The sequence below is a fragment of the Theobroma umbraticum genome, unplaced genomic scaffold, assembly GCF_002168275.2.
Source record: "Theobroma umbraticum cultivar Fairchild unplaced genomic scaffold, ASM216827v3 scaffold_228.0, whole genome shotgun sequence".
Taxonomy (NCBI): Eukaryota; Viridiplantae; Streptophyta; class Magnoliopsida; order Malvales; family Malvaceae; genus Theobroma; species Theobroma umbraticum.
Window position 1 is genome coordinate 702,885 of NW_018397274.1, and position 8,427 is coordinate 711,311.

The following is an 8,427-nucleotide window of genomic DNA, read 5'->3' on the forward strand; positions in this document are numbered from 1 at the left end:
GAATCGAATATTTATTAGTTGAGAAAGAAAATAATATAAAATAACTTTTTGGTAGTTTTTCTTCCACCTACTTCACCAAATAGACTGTAGCCACTGTTCATACCCCTATTTCTTGCTCCATTGAGACCCAATTTACATCTAGAAAGTTAGTTAAACAAGGAATGCAAAATTACTTTTGTTGAATATTTAAAAGTTGAGTATCCAACTTAAAATTAATTAGCAATAGGTGGAGGGTGGTACTTGTTATATTTATATACTCACAATACTCTCAATTTAGCATGTATAAAATTATCATTATTTTAGTTCTTTCATCATATGTAAAGATTGCAGACTTATCATATAATATATAAATCAACGAAGAGAGAATCAATAGAGAGATTAATGAATAAGCACAACTCTTGCTCTAATATCAAGCCAAATATTTTGAACACACATCCAATCTAAAACCAATGGCAATATGTCAAGTGATTCTTATTATATTTATATATTTCAAATCTTCTCAGTTTAATATACATGAAACTATCACCGCTTTAATAACTAATTTTCGGTAAGAATCACAAAAAAAAAAGTATTAATGACCGTCTCCTTTTTTTTCTATGCTTTATTATATTCTTACATCTAAAATGTCAATTAAACATGAAAAGTAAAATTTTTTTTGTTGAATTTTTAAGAGGAATATTTAATTAAAAGTCAATGAATAATAAGTAGAACGGTCTTTAATATAATTATATACTTGAAATACTCTTAAATTAATAGATATGAGATTGTCATCATTTTAACACTCTTCCTTGTGTATAGAGATTATGAATCTATCACGTGTCATGAATTAATGAACGAGAAATGAGCACACTCGGATACCATGTTAAATTTATACGATATGTGTCCAATTTAAACTCAATTGACAATAATGTGATATTTATTTGATTTATGAGCTAAGAATACTCTTAATTTATCAGAGTTGAAACTATTACCCTTTTAATAACTTCTTCCGATGATAATCACAAAAATGAAAAAGGAAAAAGTATTATTGGCTGCCTCTTTCTTCTCTAACTTTAGTTTTTGTGGATAGTTTAATGCTTTATTATATTCTTATTCCTTAAGCCATGATCTTTTATAATCTTCTTCTTATTGACTGCCACTTTACTCACATTCGCGTTGCTCCCACTTGAGCTGGTGAGTGGACCAGTGCTTTATATTCATCGTTTTCCATCTAAATCTTTGACAATTCTGGCGTTTACACACCCTTTTCTCCTTCTTATGTGAGTGGACCTTACACTTAAAAATGGCTAGGAATGGTATTTTGGCATGTTCTTTGTTTAGAAAAAATTGGAAAATGAGACAATTTTGACAGAGACAGATGGGTGATTTAGAGAAAATAGGTAAACATAAGGGAAAGGATGGTCTTAGATGGCATCTGCTGCTCATATCAGGGCCTTGTATCCATATCCAATGTTAGGTATTTTCTGATTGTCTGGTCGTATATAAAACCCAAAAAAAGACAAAACAAGAATGTGAAAGGAAATGTATGGAAGTACCAGAGCAGGGATGTCTGAGACATCAGAATTGATATTTATTAGTATAATGGAGCAAGGATTAGGGTAGGGAGGTTGCTATTTCATTGTCACATTTTTCTTCATCTCTATGATTAGCAGATTCTACAATTATTAGAGATTTTGCTTTCTCAATTATGCTTGATTTCTTCTAGAACATATGTAAGTGTGGACATATAATGGAAAAACCCATGCAACATTTTGCAAATTAAATGGTTAATGTTCTGTGCCTAGGTGAAATATTCCCCTAGGAGGTTAAAATAACCACAGAAAAAAGGTTAAGAAACTAATAGTGGATAGTCATAAGCAGAGTTTTGACCCTGTCATGACGCTAGGATTAGCTCAATCACACGTTTTGGTTGATCAAAGCATACCATAGCTCCTCCATAAGAGTAACTTAGAAAACGAAAAACAAGAGTCAAGTGGAAGAATGGCATTTCCAAGCACTTCTATTCTTCACGACTTTTAGTCCTGCTTTCAGCTTCATGGGCAACTTCTACCTCGATTCAGGAAAACTTTATCCAATGCCTTGATGACAATTCTGAGTATGTCATTTCAACCTCTGCTGTTTGCGCCCAAAACAACTCTTCATTCACTTCTGTCCTAAACTCCACTGCCCAAAACCTTAGGTACATGGAGCCTTCAGTGCCAAAGCCCCAATTTATCTTCACACCTTTGATAGAATCTCATGTCCAAGCTGCTGTCATTTGTGCAAAAAAGCTTGGAATTCACCTAAGCTTTCGCAGCGGAGGCCATGACTATGAGGGCCTCTCGTGTGCATCTAAAATTGAGACACCTTCCGTTATGTTAGAGCTTGCCAGGCTCCGATCCATCAACCTCGATATCGATGACAACACTGCTTGGGTTGAAGCTGGTTCCACTATATATTGGTAAAGTTTATTATAGAATTTCTGAAAAAAGCAAGACTCATGGCTTCCCTGCTGGTCTTTGCACTAGCCTAGGCATTGGGGGACACATCACGGAAGGTGCATATGGTACCATGATGAGAAAATAAGGCCTTTGTGCTGATAACGTCATTGATGCCAGAATCGTTGATGTTCATGGAAGAGTTCTTGACAGAGCAGCCATGGGCGAAGATCTTTTCTGGGCTATTAGAGGAGGCGGAGGAGAGAGCTTTGGCAGTATCCTTCAGTGGAAAATAAAACTGGTTCCAGTCCCAGAAACTGTCACGGTTTTGCCTGTCACCAAGTCTTTAGAACAAGGTGCTACAAAGATCCTGTATAGATGGCAACAAGTTGCAGATAAGCTTGATGAGGATCTTTTCATTAGAGCCATCATTCAAGTGGCAAATGCTGGCAAAAAGGGTAGGAAAACAGTCACAACATCCTACAATGCTCTGTTTCTTGGTGATGCTGAAAGGCTCCTCCAAGTAATGGGACAAAGCTTCCCTGAATTGGGCTTGACACGGAAAGACTGTATCGAAACAAGCTGGATCAAATCCGTGCTTTACATTGCCGGCTTCTCGAGTAACACACCTCCTGAAATTCTACTTCAGGGTAAGTCTTCATTCAAGAACTACTTTAAAGTCAAATCAGACTTCGTGAAAGAAGCTATACCAGAAACGGCGCTCGAGGGCCTATGGAAAAGACAGATGGAGAAAGACAGCCCGGTGACTATATGGAATCCTTTCGGTGGAATGATGGGCAAGATTTCTGAATCCGAAATTGCTTTCCCTCACCGTAAAGGTAACAGGTTCATGATCCAGTACTTGACTCTATGGCAAGATGAGGATAAGAATGCGTCCAAGCATATGGATTGGATTCGGAGGCTACACAATTACATGGCTCCTTACGTTTCAATGTTTCCAAGAGGTGCATACGTGAATTACAGCGATCTTGATCTTGGAATGAACAAGAATATCAACACAAGCTTCATCCAGGCTGGTGTTTGGGGAGTCAGATATTTGAAGGACAACTTCAACAGATTGGTGAACGTGAAAACCAAAGTTGATCCAGACAACTTTTTCAGGCATGAGCAGAGCATTCCACCTCTTCCAGTTGCAGCAAGATTTTATCCAAGGCAAGTTGCGCATAATACCAGATTGTTGTTTTGGGCATAAAACATCAATAAATAAGTCAGCAAATGAGCATTCAAGACCATCGGCAGAACAAGAATAAGAAAACAGAAGAACAAGAACCAACTGTTGAAGAAAGAAGAAAATATGCAGCATAATAATGGCTATGCATGCCCTCAATTTCTTGATTCATTAATATATATATATATAGGTTAAGCTTAACACACTGCAAGACTCAATCAACCACTAAACACAGCTTAGCCATGCTTCCTGACATTAGCAAAGACAGCAAGAAGCTGTCGAATAACAAAACGGTGATGTATGGTAGTTTAACTAGAGCTTTGACTTGCTTGGTCTTCAAAGAATGAAAAAAAAAAAAGGATTGGTTCAATACCATGGCATATGTTATCATCTTCAAGGCTTGTAACTAGACCGAAACGGTGACGTTTTGTTCGTTTCTGTGAAAATTTGCATCAATTTCCCGTTTCCTACCATGCTAACTATGGTGGAAGGCCAAACCTTCCCAAATAAATGCAATATTTTATTAATCTAATGCTTCATTTTATCACTCTACTTTCATTTCCAGATTTTCTTCATCAATTCACTCAATTTTTTTATTTAATTTAATTGAGTTCAAATTCGACGAAAAGCAAATTTGGTTCAATATTTTATTCAAACAATCAAGAAATAATAATTTAATTACTAGGAAAATTAAATTTATTAATTGAGAAGGGAAATAACATAAAACAGCTTTTTGAAAAATTTCTTCCACCATCACCAAATAGACCATAGCCACTGTTCATACCCCAATTTCTTGATCCATTTAAACCCAATTTACATATGGAATGTCAGTTAAACAAGTGAGGTTACTTGTGTTGAACTTTTAAATCGAATATCCATCTTAAAATTCATTAACAATAAGTTAAGTGGTACTTGTTATATTTATACGCTCATGATATTTTCAATTTGGTAAATTTTAAATCATCATTATTTTAATACTCTCCTCATGTGCTAGGATCACAGACCTATCACATAGTATAAATCAACTAAAGAGTAGGTTGACCGAGGGTTCCACGAATGAGGGTAATTCCTACTCTAATATTATTTTGAATTTTTTGGACACATCAAATTTAAAATCAATTAATAACAAATAAAGTGATTTTTATTATATTTATATATTTTAAATGTTTTCAATTTAGCACATGTAAAATTATCACCCATCTAATAACTACTTTCTTTAAAAGTCAATAAAGAAAAAGTATCAATGACCGCCTCTCTCTTCTTTTTAACTTTAGTTTTTGTGGTTAGTTTTATGCTTTGGTTGTTACTCCTTAATCTTTTCAATCTTATTTTACCGAAGATTGATTAATTATTATAAATTTAAATATTATTTATTATTTTAAATTATATGATATTGACATATTATAATGAATAATGATGTAATATATTAATACGACATAAAGATATGATCACGGTCATTTTTTACCTTTCATGTAAGCAACACATAAATATAAAATGACAAAGAACTAATAACAGAAAGTAAATTGTTATTCATAAAAATTTATTTAATTTAAAATAAAAATATAAAAATTTTATTCAATATAATAAAAAATTTATTTAAATTTTTTATATAATTTAAAATATTTTAAAGATAATATTATACTTTATATTTATATGTTCAAATTACTCTGAATTTATCAAAGATATCAAACAAACGTGAACATAACACCACTTTGATGACTTCTTTCCACAAGATTCACAAAAAAGAAAAAAAAAAGTAATAATGACTGCCTCTTTCTTGTCTAACTTTAGTTACAGTGGATAGTTTAATGCTTTATTATATAAGAACTCCATAACCCATGATCCTTTACAATCTTCTTATTGTCATTCCTGTCTCACTTTACTCACATTGAAAGCAGTTCAAGTTTTAATTCGTCCTTTTTCCATCTATGTCTCTGACACGTCTGGCGTTTACACCCCCTTTTTCTTGTTCTTTTGTGAGTGGAGTTTACACGTTAAAATGGCTAGGAATGGTATTCTCCCATGTTCTTTGTTCAGAAAAAATTGGAAAAAAAGAGAGACTTTTGACAGAAGACAGATGGGTGATTTTAGATATACAGGGAAGAAAAGAGGGATGAACAAAAATAATAGAAAATAGTGTAACATAAGGGACAGGATGGTCTTGGATAGCGTGTGCTGCTGATATCAGGGCGGCCTTAAATCCATATCTAGTGTTAGGTATTTTTGGGTTGATTTGTCGGTTATAAAACGAAATAAAGAAAAGACTGTGGAAGGAAATGAATGGTAGTATCAGAGCAGGAATGTCCGAGTCGTCAGAATGGAAATCTATCAATGGAGAATGGACTCAGGTAGGGAGGTTGCTATTTCTCTGTCACATTTTTGTCATTTTTATGATTAGCAAAGTCTGCAATTATTAGAGACTTTGCTTTCTCATTTTGGCTTGATTTCTTCTACGGCAAATATAAGTGTGGACAGAACAAGGAACATTGTGCAAATTAAATGGTTAATGTTCCTGTGCCTGGGTAAAATATTTCCCTGGGAGGCTAAAAGAACACTGAAAAAAGGGTAGGATATTAACGGTGGGTTGTTATAAACAGACTTTTGACCCTGTCATGACGCAAGGATTAGCTCAATCACACGTTTTGGTTGATCAAAGCGTACCATTGCTCCACTATAAGAGTAGGCTTAGAAGTTCACAAATTCATGAAGAGAGAAACAAAGGAAAACAAGAGTAGGTGAAAGAATGGCCCTTTCAAGCATTTCCATTCTTTCACTGCTTTTAGTCCTGCTTTCAGCTTCATGGGCAACTCCAGCTTCGATTGAAGACAACTTTATCCAATGCCTTGATGACAATTCTGAGCATGTCATTCCAATCTCTGCTGTTTGTGCCCAAACCAACTCTTCTTTCACTTCTGTCCTAAATTCCACTGCCCAAAACCTCAGGTACTTGGAGCCTTCAGTACCAAAGCCCCAGTTTATCTTCACACCTTTGAATGAATCTGATGTCCAGGCTGCTGTCATTTGTGCAAAAAAGCTTGGAATTCACCTGAGATTCCGCAGCGGAGGCCATGACTATGAGGGCCTCTCGTATGCATCTGAAATTGAGACACCTTTCATTATGTTAGACCTTGCCAGGCTTCGATCCACCAACGTCGATATCGATGACAACACTGCTTGGGTTCAAGCTGGTGCTACAATTGGTGAAGTTTACTACAGAATTTCGGAGAAAAGCAAGACTCTTGGCTTCCCTGCTGGTCTTTGCTCAAGCCTAGGCATTGGTGGACACATAACTGGAGGTGCATATGGTTCCATGATGCGAAAGTATGGCCTAGGTGCTGACAATGTCCTTGATGCTCGAATTGTCGATGTTAATGGCAAAATTCTTGACCGAGCAGCCATGGGCGAAGATCATTTTTGGGCGATTCGAGGAGGCGGAGGAGCAAGCTTTGGAATCATCCTCGCGTGGAAGATAAAGTTGGTTCCTGTTCCAGAAACTGTCACTGTTTTCACTGTTCCAAAGACCTTGGAACAAGGCGCCTCAAAGATCCTTTACAGATGGCAACAAGTTGCAGACAAGCTTGACGAGGATCTTTTCATTAGAGTCATCATTCAAGTAACAAAAGCGGGCCAGAAAGGTGAGAGAACAGTGACAACAGCCTACAATGCCCTGTTTCTTGGCGATGCTGACAGGCTCCTCCAAGTAATGAACCAAAGCTTCCCGGAATTGGGTTTGACGCGGAAAGACTGTATTGAAACAAGCTGGATCAAATCCGTGCTTTATATTGCTGGCTACCCGAGTGAGACCCCCCCAGAGGCTCTACTACAAGGAAAGTCATTATTCAAGAACTATTTCAAAGCCAAATCAGACTTTGTGCAACAACCCATACCCGAAACCGCTCTCGAGGGGTTATGGAAAAGGTTATTGCAAGAAGACTCTCCGTTGATGATATGGAACCCTTACGGTGGAATGATGGCCAACATTTCAGAATCTGCCATCGCTTTTCCCCACAGGAAAGGTACCTTATTCAAAATCCAGTACGTGACCTCATGGTACGAGGGAAGTCAGGACGCCACCACAAAGCACATGGACTGGATTAGAGGGCTGTACGATTACATGGCTGCTTATGTTCCCACATCTCCCAGGGCTGCATATGTCAATTACAGGGACCTTGATCTGGGAATCAACGACAAGACCAACACCAGCCTCAGTCAGGCTAGAGTTTGGGGAACTAAGTACTTCAAGGGCAACTTCGACAGATTGGTGAAAGTGAAAAGCAAAGTTGATCCTGACAACTTTTTCAGGCATGAGCAGAGCATTCCACCTGCCCTGATCGAAGCCTAGATATTATCTTATGCAGGTTCGGTGCCTCTGACAGACAGCTGATCAACCCAAACCCTTGTTTTCTGCTTTCCCAAAATCAGGAATAAGACATGTTAAATTATCTAGGATCTAGATGTATTAATTATCTTTCCGACTAATATACAATTTTGTTCTTATTTTGGTCCATCTTCTCCTCCTCCAATAATGTTAGCAATAAAGTTTTCAACTAAAAAGGAAGGAAATTTCGCCTGTGATTGTTGCGTGACTGTCTTGATTTCTCTTGACAAATTCAGGTCCAAGTCACGTCAACTTTATTACCATTATCTATCTCCTTGCCGTTCCCGAGACTTCACCTAACCTCACCGTGCATTCATGAGTCATGACATCTCATGTCGGTTCGAAAATGACAATTTTATTCATTTCGAACTAAATATGCCATTCTTCTCATTTCATAACATTAGTATAAAAAAATATTTTAACATCATAAAATATATTTGCAA

At 36.5% G+C, this 8,427-nt stretch overlaps 3 pseudogenes; all 3 read left to right on the top strand.

Moving 5' to 3' along the window:
• The first annotated feature begins 1,407 nt into the window (after window positions 1–1,407).
• On the top strand, window positions 1,408–2,444 carry LOC149526409 (monolignol oxidoreductase AtBBE-like 15 pseudogene; annotated as a pseudogene).
• Window positions 2,445–2,621: 177 nt separating this feature from the next.
• LOC110427239 (monolignol oxidoreductase AtBBE-like 13 pseudogene) lies at window positions 2,622–3,693 on the top strand (annotated as a pseudogene).
• Window positions 3,694–5,525: 1,832 nt separating this feature from the next.
• Window positions 5,526–8,113, top strand: LOC110427265 (monolignol oxidoreductase AtBBE-like 13 pseudogene; annotated as a pseudogene).
• Window positions 8,114–8,427: the final 314 nt, after the last annotated feature.